Here is a 16959-nt window from a genome sequence, read left to right on the forward strand (position 1 = left end):
AACTTTTTTTATTGAATTAAGTACTCCTTGAAATCTGAGGTCTGTTATTGTAACCCTATACTCTAGAAGAAGTTACACAATTGACAGGAATTATGGTCATTCTCAATTCTCCACTGAAGAAAATTCCTTCACTTCCAAAATTAAATCTAAAAAAAAAAAAAACCAACAAAAAAAAAAAAAAAAACAAAACAAACAAACAAAAAAAAAAAACAAAAAACAAAACAAACAAACAAAAAAAAACAACAAAAAAAAACCAAAAAAAAAACCACTTTTCTGCAGCACTAGTTTTATTTCATTATGTCTTCTTTTATTTTGCTGCTCTTTTTTCCCCAGTAAAATTTTATTTATTCTAAACCAAAATTAAGTAAAATCAAACACTTGTTTTCCCCCACAAACCAGATATGAAAAGGACTGTAAATATTCATTTTAAGGATAAACTCTTGGAACTCGTCAGCACCATTAAGTCAATTTACAGAGACTTCCAGCTGCATTCTGAGGCATCAATGACCTTTCCAGAGAAAGTAATATATATATTCAGTATGGTTTTTTCCTTGTAAAATAGAAACATCAGTCGATTTACCCCTTGTCATGACAGAGGGCTGTCCCAGTCTGAAATAGATTGCAGAGGTGTGCAGACAGAAAGGAGAGAGCAGCACCTGACTTGTGGAGAATTCTCTCCCAAGGAGCAATGGGCAAAGCTCGATATCCAAATGCTGTTACTAAAATGGCTGGAACAAAGATCAGCTGTGGAACTGACACTGGCTCAAAATCCAATCCTTTTATGGCACCTGCCCTCTTTGGAATTTAGAATTAAACAAAAATAGGTATGCTTTATCAGCAATGAATCTTGAGAATACTTCCAAACACTGTAATCAAACAAATGCTTCTTTGAATGTTCAGCTAAACTCCTGAATCTAATTATCAGTCTTCACACTGCTCAGGTTAATTTGCAATACATTTCCAGCTCAGAAGTCAGTTAACAGGAATTCTACAGCATTGGTAAAAATAAAGAAAAGATAAAGAAAAAAAAAGTATGCCTGGAAAGTGAATCTTTAGTTATTTTGCTGATATTTTAAACTTGGTTCTGAAAGAAGTAATTCCTTTGCTGTAGAAAAACTTACTTGTTGACCTATGAAACCAAACCAGTTTTCTCACACATATTTTGAGTAAGTAGTCTTTGCTTACAATGATTTGTATGCATACACATAATCTGCATATTAAATCTTATTTGGAAGTAACTTTGAAAAATGTGAGTTCTGTACAAACCAGTCTACAAGGAACAAACTATTAATTAAATTCTTAGGTCTAATAATTCACTGACTTTTTATGCCCACATTTTTCCCAGACTTTAATGTGATACCACACCTGAGACCAGGCAATTCGTAGCAAAATCTTGCTGCAGTTGCTTTTTCTAAACTCACCTAATTATTAATTTGAAAATTCTTCCCTTTGTGAAGACTCATTGAAGCCTCTCTCCAGCTCCTGAAGCTCAGCTGAAGACTGTGGCAGGAATATGCTGCTGTAAAGAAAATGACAGATAAAGACAATTTTATTCAAAACTGAAAAATAAACTGGACCTGTAACACAGCTGTAAAATATAGCATGTGTGTTCAAAACAATCATTTTAAAGTAAATGCAAGTCATTGTTTTAATATAATGACCTCAGAATTAAATAGTACTGCTTAATCAAATAATTAATTATATTTGTGACCCTGCAGATTCTGCAGTAGCCTCCACTCCTGGATAGCCCTCCACATTAAAAATACTTGTTTTTACTATCACTAAATATAGCAAATATTTAGGAATAACAGAGAAACAATGTGTAAAAGCAGACACACTCTAAAGAAAAAATCTCTAACAGATTTTTTTTCATTAAGAAAATATCAAGAAGAAAAATAATCAGCTCTGTGTTCTGCCAGGCTAAATCTACTAGAACTCCATGTGATTTGCTCCAGTACAGCTGCAACATCAAAGTCCCCTTCTCTGCTTCATGACAACAAGGACTGTGTCCATTAATTACTAGATTTGGAATTGGGCTGAAGAGTCATCAGTTTGCACAATTTTTGAAGGTCAAGATATTGTCTGAAAAGAGATTCTTCTTGCATTAATGTGTTTATATAAGAAAGATTAACCAGGCTGCAAGATACTGAAAAATGAATACAGGTTGTTATTAACACATATTGCTTGCCTGGGAACTGTGAATAAGGCTACTTTGCAATTCTCTTCTACATAGGAAAAAATGAAGCTTTGTTTCCACTTGCACTATTGTATTTATTTTAAATTTTTCATCTGCATTAGAATATTTTTCATACTGTGAAAAATAAATATATTCAGAACAGTTACAAAACATTGCAAAGAATTATTGTGTTAAAGCTGGCACTGATTCCAAGCAGATAGAATGTTTATTATTTCATGTAACAACCAGCATACTCAGGATCAGGGAAAAACCAAACAGATAAGCATTCTGAATGCATTACTTTATTTCAGTTGCCTATTTTGGTGAAAAAATATAATATGGGTTCATCTACATCAGAAAGCATCCCTAGTGATATGTAGGGAAAATAAATTAAATAAACAGAATAAGAAAAGTATCTATTTAATTCATCATAACTTAGATGAGCTTATTTGGTAGGCAAAAAAATATCAAGGCTTTCACTAAGTTCTGGTAACAACTAGAAAACATCAGGTGTATTAATTGGCTTTTCCCCTCCTTCACTTCAATCAGTCCCACAAAGCCAAAAGTATTGCTTGCTTATTTTACCAAGTGATACCCGTTTTCTTGCTGTTGAAAAATAAAAAAAAAAAATATTCACAGAAATAACATTTGTGCGGCTGCTCCTGCATACACTTCCATAAAGCCATATAAAAAAAGATGCAGGTCTCAGATCAAAACTGTTCCCTACTGAGTCTGTAGGGCAAACCTTTAAACAATACCAGAGATTATTAAACAAAATAAAAGCTGAATGACTATTGCACCACATTTGCTTTTAGCAACCTAAACCTGACTTCTGTTTGTGTAGTTCTTATGGTCTTGCTTCCATTACAGGTGCTAACAGGTCCACAAAATATGGAATTAAAATTGCTTTTTCCCCAGCCTAGTAAATCCATCAGCATTACCTCTTAAAAAAAAAGCTAGGACAGAGGTGGCCAAAAATCATAGAATGATTTTGGTCAGAAGAGGCTTTTAAAGGTCATTTATTCCAACAACCTTGCCATGAGCAGGGACATCTTCAACTAGATCACATTACTCAGGGCCTCATCCAAACTGGCGTTGAATGTCCTAGGGTTGGGGGCTGTGTTGTGCATCTACCACCCTTCTGGGCAACCTGTCCAAGGTTCTTGTAAAACCCTCCTTGTAAAACATTTCTTCCTAATACCCAGTCTGAATCTACCCTCTTTTAGTTTGAAAGAATTACCTTGTCCTTGCATAGTTTAAAAGCATTATCTTGTCCTTGCACAGTATGTGCTCTATCTTTATTATGAGCCCCATTTGAATTCTGGAGGACCACAACAAGGTTTCCCCAGGGCCTTCTCCTCTCCAGGCTAAGCAGCCCCAACTCTCTCAGCCTTTCCTCACCAGAGAGGTGCTCCAGCCCTCTGATACTTTTATCACCCTCCTCTGTGTCCTTTGTGTGCTGGGGTCCCCAGAGCTGATGCAGTCCTGCAGGTGGAGTCTCACCAGAGCTGGGCAGAAGGGCAGAATCCCTTCCATCCCCTGCTGCCCACAGGGCTCTGGATCCTTCCAGAATCCCTTCCATCCCCTGCTGCCCACAGGGCTCTGGATCCTTCCAGAATCCCTTCCATCCCCTGCTGCCCACAGGGTTCTGGATCCTTCCAGAATCCCTTCCATCCCCTGCTGCCCACAGGGCTCTGGGTGCAGCCCAGGACACCTCTGGCTCTCTGCACTGTGAGTGCCCATGGCTGGCTCATGCCCAGCCTCTCACCAGCAGCACCCACATCCTCCTGGGCAGGGCTGCTCTCCAGCTCTTCATCCCCAGCCTGGGCTGACAACGGGAGCAGCCCCACCCCAGGGGCAGCATCTCACATTTGGTCTTAGTGAGATTCCTCTGGGCCATTTCTGGAGCTTGTCTGGATCCCTCTGGATGGCATCCTGTCCTTCAGGTGTGCCAGCTGCAGCACACAGCTGGGTGCTGTCTAAAAACTCACTGAGGGTGTGCTCAGTCCTACTGACCCTGGCACTGATGAAGATGTTAAAGGGTCCTGGGCTGGTGCAGACCCTCAGGGCCACCACTCATTACCAGCCTCCATCCAGGCACTAAGCATCACTTACAAGGATCACTTACATCCTTCAGGGAGGAGGCTGTGGGCACCATGTCCATGCACCACAGAGCTGCAGGCAGCCATCCACAGCCCTTCCCTGCTGACTGATACTGTCACTCCATTAGAGAAGGTCACTTACTGGTTTTTGCTCCTCTTGTTGGGCTCCAAGGGGCTCCCCTGATGGGGGAAAACCTCCTTTAACAGTTCTGTCCCAGGATTGAGAGACTCACGGGACCTTGTTTGGTCTTCAGGTTGCTGTGTATTTTTATCTCATCAAACGTTTTGGCACGCTGTCTGTACCAGACTTCGCATAAGGGAAAACACACCAAAATGGCTACAAGATGTACAGTTTCAAGGTCTTTTAAAGCTGTTCCATCCAATTAATTATTAAAATGTATTTTCTTTCTACCTTTCTACCAATAACTTATCCCTGGTCTGTCCACGTAACCTCTGCACCACAGCTTTCCTCAACCAATCGCCCTGTGCCACCAACACTGCAGAAAATGGAGCAGATGAAGAAGAGGCTCAAGACAAGGCTGAAGAACCTCCATCCTGCCTTCCATACGAAAACATCCCAAAATCTAAATCTCTCACCCTGTGACAAACTACACTATTCTCCATTATCTATCTCAAACTCTTGTAGACTCTAGTCTATCCTGAAGTCTTGGAAGCCCTCTCCATGGACAAAGGTCCAAGTCAGTGCTTCTCTGGGGGTCAGGACCCCTCAGAGCAGACAGAGAAATATTCCCTGTGCCCTGGGTTCCAGCAGTCTCTGGGTGGCCTTGCCCTTGGTGAAGCTGTGCTGCTGTTTTCAGTCACCTCCCTGTGCCTCAGCAGAGCACCAGTGGATCTGTTCTCTTCCCAGGATGGAGGGGAGGCTGACTGGCCACTAGTTCCCAGGGTCTTCCTTTCTAACCTTTTTACCAGCAACATGATAACTTTTTAAATTACAAGATTAAGAATTTTTATAATGTATTGCCTAAACCATTAAAAAAAACTCCAATGGAAACTATTAACACATTTGAAACATTGTTTTGGTCAAATCCTGCAAGTCTGAGGTGATACATTTGATTATTTGCAATTTTTTTTCTGTTTCAAACCACCAAACAACTCTATTTAACCATCATCTCCCCATCAATTTTTTCCACTCAGACCTATTTCCATTGCAATTTTCTAGAGGTCAGCTTAAACATATATAGAATATATATCATTTTAACCTGAGCAACAAACTATAAGACATGAAACTGCTGGTGGAGCTAGTAATTTGTCTCTGCAATTGACCTTTCAGTGCTCCATCTATTTCATATTTCCATTTAATCACAAAGCCAGGGTTATTCTCACTCAGTTACTCTATATGCATTTTACCATTTTGTTCAAATCCTTACCTTTGTTCTTTTCAAATCAAGTTTGAAAATGTTCTTGAATTTTTCACCAAATTGAAGAATTATAACATTCCATGGTGTTCAGAAGTGGTATATTCTTTCCTATGCTATAATCAGCTGTATGGACTATTTTTAGTTTTGAAAACAAAATAGATGGAATTGAATTAATCACTGAGTTAGCCCTTATTTCTCCATTAAAAAAATATGGAATGACAGTTTTAACATGAACATTTAGGAAGTCATTCAACATAAAATTTGAAATACTTTTGCTTGCACCTATTATGAAACATTCTCACAGGTCATGTGAGAGAAAACACAATTCAATTAGCTTAACTGCACCACAAAGACGACCAATGCTGTCTTTAGATCCACCATCAGAAATGCTGTGTTTAAAGAGATGTGCTCAAAAATAGAAGATTGAAACTTAGAGACTCTCTTTTAAAATATTTATAAATTTCCACTCTGATTAGAGTGCTAGCAATTATATAATTTTTCTTTAATTATATACCTCAATTTCATCATCTGCTCTCAGTCAGGAAGTAAAATACCTTTTATGAAATAAGAACAAACTTGCTGAATGTGCAAAGGTGAAAGTAATTCTTAGAGAGGTCATCAAGGACAAAAGCTGTTTGCCTCCAAGTTTTCCTTAGCCTGCTACCAGCATGGCCATTTCTTCTGCATAATTTGTACCCTGGTATCCAAGTGTGTCAAAATTTATCCCCTGCTTGTCAGGAACATGCCCATTGTGTCAATATCCTGCTGTAATATATGTGCATTTATTGATAATGTACTTAAAAATGGGAGTATTTATTAACAACTAGCTTTTATTATACTAAGGCTGTCTCACACCCAGCAGAGTCCAGTGTACAAATGGGAAATGATCTGATGCCATGGTTGCAACACTCTGGGTGAACAGGCAGTGGTTCAGAGATCTACAGTTAAAAGTAATATTCCAACATGACTGTCCCTCAGAGCTCCTGCCCTGGACTGCCATTAGCAAACCCAGTTCCTGTTCCAGCCTGTCTGTATTTATGTGTAAAAGCAACCATCTCTATGCATTTAAAGGCCAGTCATTGTTTTGTTTTAAGCTTAATAATGCCTTATTAAAAACAAACAAGCAAACTATAATTTATCAGAAATTAGTTTTGTTTGGTATTACAAGGTTTCTTTCCAGAAAACAAACACAAAAAAACCAACAATATTTGCGTTGAAACAAAACATGAAATCCAAACAATTACGAATTTTTTCAAATCATGAAAATAATTTATTTTCTACAGGAAATACTTATTTTCACAATGAGTTTTTTTTCCAAGTTAGTTAAAGTATTGTTCAAAACATGACAGAAGGATAATTGGGTTACCACTTCTGAGGATGATTTTTTATAGACAGATGTAGGTTCACAGCAGTGAGAGAGAAAAAAATGAGGGCCCATATGTAACTCAAAGAAGGACTTCTCAGTAACTTCTGATTGAGAAAATGTCAACTTAGTTTTCTGTCCTATGGACAAAACATTTATCCAGACTGAAGTGTAAATAATTCACCTTTCAACTTCCTAGCTTTAAGTTACTAAATCTTCATTTATATCTTGGGTAGTTCACTAGAAAATGGGTCTTATTTTTATATCAACTTTCATGATTTTGCAATATACAGAGTAAAGCAGCTTGATTAACATTTTTGAGGTGGGAAATTGGAATTTGAAGTGTTATTGTCCAGGAAACCTTGAGATTTCTTTCTCCCATCTGTTTTGCTTTCTCTGCTTGTCCGAGGGGCCAGTTGCTGTGGTAACTGAGCTCCAGGATGACTCCAGAGCACTGAATTCCCCAAACAGAACAACTTTGAGGTAAACTTTTAATCATATACGTGGTTTGATAAAGAATACAAAGGAACAAGAAGTTAATAAAAATATGGAAAACAGCCTCCAATTTAGGCTGATTATTCAACCTGTGCTATGTCAGAAAGAAGTTCACTTTCCTTTCTGCTTCCTGGTTTCTCTTTAACAGCTCTCAGAGTCCTTCCTTCATCACATTACCTTCATTTTATATATACTGCCCAACAACTTATAGTAATATGAAGTTTCATGGCAAAATCCTCACCTTTCAGAAGTTAATAAGTGTTTTATCACTCAGCTTCCTAAGGCCATGATTTAATTGCTAGCAAAGGAAAGACCAGTCTACAAAATATGTAGGTGTCACCTCTGTAACTAATGTACTCTCCAAGGTAAACAAAATCCTGAAAATAACTTACTATAAATCTAACAGTCTTTTAGCTCAAAAAAAAGGCTTGTGTTCATTAAAATTGCATCGAGACATCACTTATCAATTTGGCAGATCTAATTATTTAGATTTTTGCCTTTAAAATCTAATCAGCATCTTCCTCCCAAATCATTTTTATGCTCCTTCCTCATTACAAAAACTGCTATTTTCAACTTAATCAGTTTCACTGCACAGTTATATTTCATTAGACACTAAAGAGCTGTGAGATTGGGGTAGTCTATTAAAGAAAACATTCAACAGAGAGCTTGATTTCTGAGAAATAAAGTGCTCTACAGGACTCCTAATGGAAGAGATTGGTGGAAACATCATCCTAACAGAAATTTAGGAAGTATACCTTGCAATATATAATTAGGCTTTAAAAGCATTTTGTTTGAAAGAATTCTCAAATACATTCAAACGGAATTACGGCTAGTTTATAATTAAAGCCACATCTATCTTTCCTGTGTACAAACCTTCTAAATCAAGAGTAGCATTCCAACCTCAGGTATATTTTGACACCAAAGGCTGATCACATACCAGCTTTACTGGCATAGGCAAGATGGGGATGAGGAAGCAGCAAACCAGAAACCCAGAAAAGATTTCAAGCTTTTTTTGGATCTGACAGCCATGTCAGACAGCATTGAACAAAATCCCACTGTTTTCATGGTTGTTTGAAGGTTATGAGTTTGCTGAGGCAAGCTGAAATTCTCCTGAAAGTCTCATGAAACAAATTTTGTGGGACTTTACAGAAGAGATATGTAACTGCACTACACAGCAAATGCCTGTTACTATCTTTTGGTGCTCCTCTGACTGTATGATACACACCTAAAGAGGAACACAATAATTTTGTTTAACAGCAGAAAGAAATTGGTTTATTTTTTGTTCAAAAACCGATGCTTCAGTTCAATTCACCTATTTTAAGAGAAATAAAAGCAAACAACAGGGAAGATCATTGTGAAAAGCCCAAATCCCATAATGATACTGTAGAGGAGACACTATTCAAACTGAAGTGTGTCTGAGCAAAGAGTGATAATGGGTCCATCAAGCTCAAGACTACGATTTTAGATAATAATGAGATACCAAATGTTCAAGTATTAACTTCTTAAAAAGACTGATTTTCAAAAAGCACCAAGGGTCAGGTGAAAAAAGCCCAGGTTCTAAAAGTTTATTTACGCCCATGATGCTATTTTGAATACAGCAGGAGTTCAGGGCATTTGCCCAGCCCAGAAACAATTTAAATTATACATCATTAATAGACCTACAAGTTTATACCAGCAAGACTGCTAATGTTTTGTCTTTGGCAACAAGCTTTTATTTTCAAGGAAATAATAAATTTCTCTCAATGTTACTTTATGGAAAACAGGAAAACACTAGCATTAAAATATTGCTTCCCAAGGATAAAACAAACTAGGCCATAGCACTGCTTGAATACAGGTGAAAATGTGCACAATATTTAGATATGCAGGGGATATTGCTGATGTGTCTGCAGCTCAGAGAAAATTTACAGCACAAACTTTTCATGAGTCAGTGTGATGGCTGCTGTCAGCAACAAAAATCATCTGCATCTTACACATCTACCACATGCAAAACACTTATGCAATGATCTCATTAAGGAGGCTGTGCTATATATCAAAACAATGTTATACCTACAGCAGCCTATAGATACTAAAATATGCCCTCCCTGCTTATTTGGTACACAGTGAAAAATGAGACACTTGTGGGTAAGCTTGCTCATTAATTCTGACAGATAATTGAGAGTACATGCTTGATACCACAACTTAAGTATTTGAAAGCCACAGAAATAAAATGTTTGTGGAAAAGAGAGAAAGGGAGAGGAACAGAGACAGCAATTATTTGAACTACACAGAATTTTAAATGGGTAATAATTAACTTGATGGTGAGTAGCTGAGTTGAGCCACAAAAAATTTCACAAGCTTTCTTGAGCAGTATCTAAAAAATAGGGCTGAAACAGAATAAACACTTTTTCAGCAATTCTGAGTTTCTTTCATTCCTTGTTGAAACACCAACTTCTATTTAAAAAAGCTGAGGAAGTTCTGTACATACACACAAAAGAACTGAGGACTGACTTTGACTTATTCATGATCTTGAGTAGATCAGCATTCATTCAGATGGAATAAAACTGAAGAGAGAAATTCCTAAAAGTTCTCTCAAAAAGACACAGCCAATCCCAGAGGTGCCTTCTATAGCTGAGATCATTCATATCTCAGCACCTTTGTGCAGCATGGATATTCCTCTCTGTTCATAGTTAAGGTCCCATGCCCAGCACAGGGCACAGCTTCATTTCCTGCACAGGAACACCCTTGGAATAGCAACATGCTAGAATGGCCCTTTGGGTACCAGGCAGCTGCAAGAGAAGCTTTAGCAGAGCAGTCTCTTCATTCCTTAATCAGAAGGGGAAAGCAGCCCCCATCTCTCCATTCGTGGGCAAATGTGTCCAGAGAAAAGGAAAAACCTGCAGCAACAGGAAAAACCTCTGGGATCAAACATAATCCAAGCATCTCTTAGAATGGCTTTGTGTCTAGAAGTGATCCTGCTCCTCATGAACCAAAGTGGACTCCTCTCCTCCAATTTTCCTTTGCTGTATAAAATTATACATAATCCATTCTGTTCCATATTTTCTAAGCAGCACCCATCACATTGTTCATTCAAAGGTCAGGCCAACACATATGGCATGCAATTCAGAACAGCAAACTTGAAAACATTTGTCATTAGTCATTAAAAAACCCTAAGTATACACATAAATAGTTACCTAGAAAGGATATTTCATTTCCTAGGAAAGGAGGTGGCAGTGGATGCTCACTAGCAATGAGTTGCAGCCAGTAAAATAATTTGAAAATTTACATGCACAGACAGTGCTCCAGCCAACAAATAACATAGGCAATTACTGCTCCTGTTAATGTGTCTGTGTACCTAATTTTGGGAGCAGCATGCCCAGTGCTTTCCCCTTAAGGTGGCTTGAGCAACTGGTCTGTATTTTAATGGAGAGAACCATATGTAATGAAAGCAGAAGTTCCAGGAGACAAGCCACAATATCAACTTGTTTTTGTTGCCAGAGTAATAATTACAGTGAAATGGGAAAAATACCCAAGTACACACCTACTATAAACAGATGGCGAATAAAAATTTGGGGAACTCTTTCAGTACAGAAATTGAATGCTCTGAAAAGACACCTACATAACAAATGCTTGGACACGTTGTCTCCTCCTTTTATAGGCTACTTAAAGATGTGCCCTCCACCTCAGGAGCTGAACTGCTTTTTCTTTTATTAATAATTATATGCAGAAGTGTCAGAATATGTTTATACTAAATATTAAGCTTTATAATAGAATGTTACAAATATTCTCATGAAACACAGGCAGTAGATATTAACTATTAATGTGACATGATACACTAACATGGTCATGAATTTTTATGCTATTGATCACGGATTTCTGGTCTACCATCTTAAAATAAAGAATAATCTTGATGAAATTAGGAGTTTACAATATATATTGTAAGCTTGGTCCACTGAGATTTACTCATGCCTGCAAACATCTGCTCTGTTTTGTGCTTCCATTTGAAGACAAGAAAAATATTTCCATTTGCTCAAAATGCTGACAGGCGAATCAATGTTTCAAGATTCAAATAGGTCAGCCCATGTTGCATTATTCAGTGTAGCAACATGACTTCTCAACAATAAAATATGGTCTAATACAAATTTGAAGTGATACAAGCAAATATCTGTTTTCCTTGCAGAAGAAAAGCTGCTTTAATTTGAAATTGTCCCTCCTCCATCTGTAAGAAGAATGTGAAATATTACAAATTAATTACTTTTGCCTGCCTGCCTTCATCCCAGTTGATAGCAGAGCAAACACAAGAAATAAGGAGAAATCTATCTTTTCCCAGGCAGCACAAGTGACAGCAGATTTAAAGAGACATCATCACCTTCAAACATTGCCAAGTAGAAGCAAAAAGAATAAAAGCTATTTCAGGTACCACAAACTACCTGAAGTCTTCCCTACCAATTTAGGGAGGCAAACCCAAGCAATTTTCTGTTTCTTAGAATGCTATTTTACCCTGTCTGTGTTTGAAAAGTTGTGCCCTTAAGGGAAATGTAGTCTCAATACTCCACATTATCTGTACACAGAAACACTTGTCAGGGGGGAAAGTAAACAAAGCAAAGCTGGCACCTCTCACCTGCCTCATTTGCAATAATTCTATGTAGCACTTTTGTAACAGGAATCTGGATATTCTCAGGAAGTGTTTATCAAACAAATAGTTGCCTCATAATACAACAAAGAGAAATCAAAAGCATACTTCTACAAAAAAATCTATAAAGTGATTTACACCACAAAATGCCGTTATATTCTCTTTTTAGAATATGTTATTCTGTCACAGATTTCTGGCACCAAATGTCTACTGTAGAGTTTCCTACACAAAAAGACATTTTTAAGACTGCAAACACAGACCCTGAGTAGTTTCTTAGACCATGTGCTACTTTTTTGGAAAGAGAAGAGTCAAATCCTTTTACAAGAAAAAAATTAGCAAATTCAGTATATAATTAAAATACAACACTGTAATTTAAAAAAAAACCCAACCAACCATCAAGAAAAACAAACACCCACAGAAAACCAAGAATATTTTAGTGTTTTATTAATAATACAATTATTTATTCATTAAATAAGTGAGCAAGGTGTTTTTACACAGTCTTAAACATTAATTTATGGAGTAAGCAGTCTGAAATGCCATTTTTTTGGCATTGGGGAGGATAAGGTTCACAACTTTAAGTCTGTTCATTCATCTTTGTGAGCAAGCAATCTGATTACTCAGCAAAATGTACATACATGCTTAAAGCTAAATATACTTGAAATATCCTTGCAGATGGAACTTCCCATAATCATAGTTGCAGTGGATATGATTAGAGAACTTTACAGTCTCTTAAAGAAATATTTGTATTAGAAATTGGTATAGTTTTATCCAAGAATGGAGAAAGAAAAGCTAAGTATTTTATTGCATTGCATATTACCTCCCCACCAGCAGAATGTTTCTGGGTGGTGGTTTTATTTGCCTCTGATCCCTAACAGATGGGATACAATAGATTCAGCTCTTCCCTGCCACACTTCATAAAACCTCCAAAATGACAAATGGATCTGAACTCAGGAGAAGAGGGAGGGCTGAGACACTACAGGTAAAACAGTGGTCACATAAGGCCACAATTATGCAAACTGATTTCTTGATAAAAAACCAACCGACCCCTCACCCTCAAACTGATGACAGTAATATTCCAAACAACACTCCTGCCAAACACTTACCTGCACAAATCACAAAGACATTTCACCTCTGATCACCTTTCAGATTAGCCACACTATGATCATTCTTTTAAACTTTCTGATCAACTACATCTTAACAGATTTAACATATGAACAGGCTTCATTGCTCTATTCCTCCCATCACTGTATTTATTAGAGGAGTTCCTCTGATTATTTTTTCAAGCAGTCTTGTTTCTCTCTTTCCTAGGTCAGTTATCCGAGTGTAATTTAGTTATTCGAGTGTAATCTAGACACTCAAAATGCTGTATAGGTCCATCATGTTGTCACACAGCACCAAACTGAGAGCATTTAAAACACCCCTGACAGCTCTCACTTCCATCCAGGTGATTCTAATTATGTTACTGAGACAAATTTCTCCAGTATCACCATCCAAAAACATGGATGAAAGGTTCAGAAGCAATTTTTCCAGGCAGAAGTTGGCAGTGCCTGCACTGGAAAAGAAAAATAGCATTTGTCTGAGGTTTTTCACTTAGGTTTTGCTCATCTTTTCCTCCACACAGTTCTCTTCACTAATGTCAGTGGAATGGATGGCAAAGAAAGAAAGAAAACATATGATAAGATGACACATGAGTTACTAATTTTAATTTGTTTATTTTTGCTATGTCTTTAGAACACAAAAAACCCTCATTGTTTTTCCTATTGGAGTATGATTCTCCAGAGAAAACTGACTAAACAGTGACACCAAAGGGTACTCTGCCTATTCATGCTAATTAATTTTCACCTAAAAATTGCAGCATGTTAAACATTTCAACTGCTACCCCCTCCAGAAAGGATAAACAGCAGCATATATTGGACACACCAGGCAACGACACCTTTAGAGGGATTTAATATTGTTGTAGAGGTATCAACAGGTCCCTGACAGAGCAACTCCAGCCTCACATTCCTCCATTTTTCTGAGACATTGTATAAAAACTGTTCTATTGCTTTCTCAATCAATACTTCCCAAAACAGCAAAATAGCTCTGAATGCAAATTAGGCTGAGGAAGCTGGAACAGATCTAAGTTCAGAGACAGCAAAGTTGTAAAGTGATCATTAAAATGCTGGTGACAGAGAGAAGCAGACAGAGACACATTTGTTTTCCTGCATGGAACCTTTGCCTTTTTTTTTTTTTTTTTTTCCCATCACAAATTATTTGTGTTCATTTTCACTTTTAGGGGGAAAAAGTCCAATCAAGTTAAAGTGCTGTTTTAAGAACAGACATTAAAAGATACTTCTGGAGATGGAGACAGAAGTACAGATTAACTTCTATATTTTAAAACACTTTTGAGAGCTAAATTTATGGCTAACCCATTAATTTTAATGTCTGTTATAATTACAGCTTGATCATGTCTCCAGTAGAATTTATGAGTCCAGAATCACATTAATGTTTATTACTTTGCTTTTAGATATGAATGGATCCCAAATAAAAGCTTATAGCCACTTTTTTTTTTTTTTTTTTTTGGTATGGACAAGTGTTTCTCTCACTGTTACTGATCAATATTTTTTCCATTTCAGTGGAATTTTCAGTTCTCACTTTCTTAGGTGACAGTAATAGGTGGTTTTTTACAGGCTCAACATCCTTCAGAGACACTTCACATGGTATGTCTTATCCAATTGTCACTTTAACCAGCTGGACAATTTTTTCAAACAACTTCAAGTTGAGCAAGTCCCTGGAATGACCTCTGCACATCTGAGCCTGCCCTGCTGAAGAGAATGGGAAGCTTCAGTGGACCCCAGAATTTGCAAGCTGTTCTAGAGGCCAGGAAAGCTAAAGCTGAGATTTGGATCAATAAATGCAAGCAAACTTGTAAAATCATCAGGTCCAGTTGAGCACCTGCCTCTAATGATCAGAGAAGTTATCTCTGCTCTGCATACACATCAAGAAGTATAAATGCAAGCTTTGTTTGCATCTGGGCACTTTAGCTGCAGCAACTGAACTCTGAGAATAGTAAAATAAATTCTAAATGCCATCAATGAATGGAATTGAAACCAACATGGAAAAAAATTATGCATTGATGCTACTTGGTGTCTTCCAAAGTTAAAATGTCCTTTGTGGAGTTTGGACATTCTCAACTTTGAAAGCCAAATGTGAGATAGTCAGATCAGCTCAATGAAACCAGAAGCACTGCAGAGGCCACAAGCTGGGTATCCCAAAACGGGATGCACTCAAAATACCCTTTTGAGATGGACATCATTGTGCCTTAGGTAAGGAACAAAAAGAGAAATCAGTGTTGCAGAAAGTTGCATTAACCCCTTTATAAATGAGGTTCATTCAAGTGGGCCCAAAATACCCCATATACTCCCTAAGGAAATGAATTCAGCACACTTGTCTTGTTCTGTCCAGAAGGACCTACTTGTTTTGGGTGCCTGTCTGTAGACACAATGCCATGGGTTATTATTTCTTTTGTTAAACAACCCTTAACTTTGTTTTTCTGAAACCTGTGTCTCTTTATATTTCTCAGGGTGACACTGTGCATTGTGAGAGACATGTCTGATTACATCAGTCAGACTGCGTTAAGCTGTGTCACTAATGACTGCCAAAGTGACTGATATAACTGGATGTGACATGCCATCACTCTGTCTCCTGGTCTGTGAAATATGAGATGGATTTTGGGGGCAAGAGGAAAAAGAAAAATCAAAAAAATTCCATACCAATAGGAAATGAATTTAAAGTAAACTGTTCCTGTGCTCCCTTTCAAACCCAAAACTGATTGAATATCTTTTATTATTTTAGAGACTAAAATAGTGAGGCTTTAGATATCTCCACAGTCAGATGTGCAGATGCATACCTTTTTAGATGAAAATCATGAAAACTGCAGGATGAAACCTAATGAGTTTTGCATGTAAGGAAGTATTGCTTATTTGAAAACCTTCATGACCACCCCTTTGACACTTCTACAAGAATGCTCTTGTTCATTTAATATATGTGTAAAATATATATATATATATATAGGTAAAACAAAGCAGTTTCACACTTCATAACTTCTGGAAAACTAAAAATTTGGTGCACCTTAATAGCTTCTAGTTACTGCTTTATGATTAAGTATTTTAACACTATTAAAATGCCAGTCACTCACAAATTTCCAAGAACTCTTTTTGCGGCCATCTGATTCTTTTGGCACTGGCTCAGGACCATCACAGGCAGGGATTAGGATGTGAGCGTGCCCAGGCTGCAGAGCAGGGGCCAGGAAAGCCTCTGGTCCCAGACCTTTTAAAAGCCTCACACTTTCAATGCTGATGTAAGCTCACAAACAAAATTTAAGCTATCTTCAGCAATGCCAATATTACAGAAGCCAGCACATTATTTGCCATGGATACATCCTCCCTAACCCTCAAACTAAGCAGTCATGAGAATCCAAAACAAATCAAAGCCTGGAAAGCTGCTAGAGCAGTAAGACTTTCATATGCTGCACAGCAGAAAAAATCAGCCTTTCAAAGCAGATCACTTTCAAAAATCCCATGTGAAACTAAGGCACAAAAATCACGAGTAATAACAAGCACTTCAGGGACAGTTACCCTTTTAACTTCCTGCTATATTTGTTTTCCTCTGGCCAGTTAGGGAATTGTCACAGCCAAATTCTCAGGATGGCTGTAGGAGCTGCCACACTGCTCCTTCCAACACAGAACACTCAATGTGAATTGGCAGAGACACATTTGAGCAACAAGATGAATCAGGGGCTCTTCATCTTCCAACTTTGCCTCTCTGCTGAAATTGCATGAGGTGTGTTCAAGTCC

At 37.6% G+C, this 16959-nt stretch overlaps 1 protein-coding gene across 2 annotated transcripts in view; it reads right to left on the reverse strand.

Moving 5' to 3' along the window:
• The window catches only part of TENM1 (teneurin transmembrane protein 1), a 794184-nt gene that overhangs the window by 669256 nt on the left and 107969 nt on the right, over positions 1-16959 (reverse strand). For both annotated transcript variants that reach the window (XM_077786535.1, XM_077786536.1), the window contains exon 2: positions 1422-1519. The gene's annotated coding sequence lies outside the window, so the exon portion shown is untranslated. The remainder of the gene's footprint in view (positions 1-1421; positions 1520-16959) is intronic.

This window comes from Lonchura striata, chromosome 14, assembly GCF_046129695.1.
Source record: "Lonchura striata isolate bLonStr1 chromosome 14, bLonStr1.mat, whole genome shotgun sequence".
Taxonomy (NCBI): domain Eukaryota; kingdom Metazoa; phylum Chordata; class Aves; order Passeriformes; family Estrildidae; genus Lonchura; species Lonchura striata.